Source organism: Rhinopithecus bieti, unplaced genomic scaffold (genome assembly GCF_001698545.2).
Source record: "Rhinopithecus bieti isolate Rb0 unplaced genomic scaffold, ASM169854v2 scaffold_1895, whole genome shotgun sequence".
Classification (NCBI taxonomy): domain Eukaryota; kingdom Metazoa; phylum Chordata; class Mammalia; order Primates; family Cercopithecidae; genus Rhinopithecus; species Rhinopithecus bieti.
The window spans coordinates 18,008-18,841 of NW_016803633.1; the positions used below are offsets into that span (position 1 = coordinate 18,008).

General features: G+C 43.3%; 1 pseudogene; it reads left to right on the forward strand.

The window, feature by feature from the left end:
• Positions 1 to 59: 59 nt before the first annotated feature.
• On the forward strand, positions 60 to 433 carry LOC108541923 (microtubule-associated proteins 1A/1B light chain 3B pseudogene; annotated as a pseudogene).
• The last annotated feature ends 401 nt before the right edge of the window (positions 434 to 834 follow it).

An 834-nucleotide genomic window follows, 5' to 3' on the forward strand; every position in this document is an offset into this window, starting at 1 on the left:
CGCCGCCCCCACCCCCGCCCTGGGAGCCGCTGGGACCCTAGCGTCCAGACCCCAGCAACATGTGGTCGGAGACCTTCGAGAAGCGCCGCACCTTCCAACGAAGGGTAGATGTCCGACTTATTCGAGTGCAGCATCCAACCAAAATCCCGGTGATAATAGAATGATACAAGGGTGAAAAACAGCTTCCTGTCCTGAATAAAACGAGGTTCCTTGTACCTGACCACGTCAACGTCAGTGAGCTCATCAAGACAATTAGAAAGCGCTTACAGCTCAGTGCTACTCAAGCCTTCTTCCTGTCAGCGAAGGGGGACACAGCATGGTGAGCGCCTCCACACCAATCTCAGAGGTGTATGAGAGTGAGAAGGATGAAGGTGGATTCCTGTACATGGTCTATGCTTCCCAGGAGACATTTGGGATGAAATTATCGGTGTAAAACTAGGAAAATGCATCTATTGTAGAATTTTTTCAACTCTTACTAAGGAAGAAAAAGGGATGTTACCAACTGAAATCGATCAGTTCATCTAATCAGAGATCTTCAAACAGTAGTGTTCCCACCTAGGAGTGTTAGGAAATTGCGTTTGTACTTCAAGCAGAAAAACTAAGCTCTAAGTGAGCACGTTCAGCTTTGGAAACTGTATTATTTAATGTAGGTGAGTTGTTTTCAAATTTTAAAAGTTTAAAAATAAAACTTTGAATGAAAGAAAGAAAGAGAAAGAGAGAGAAAGAAAAGAAAAGAAAGAAAAATGAAAATAAAAGAAAAGAAAAAAAAGAAAAAGAGATGTACTGTCTTCCCCTGCCTTGGTGATTAGGGCAGCACATGCTGATATGGAGGTG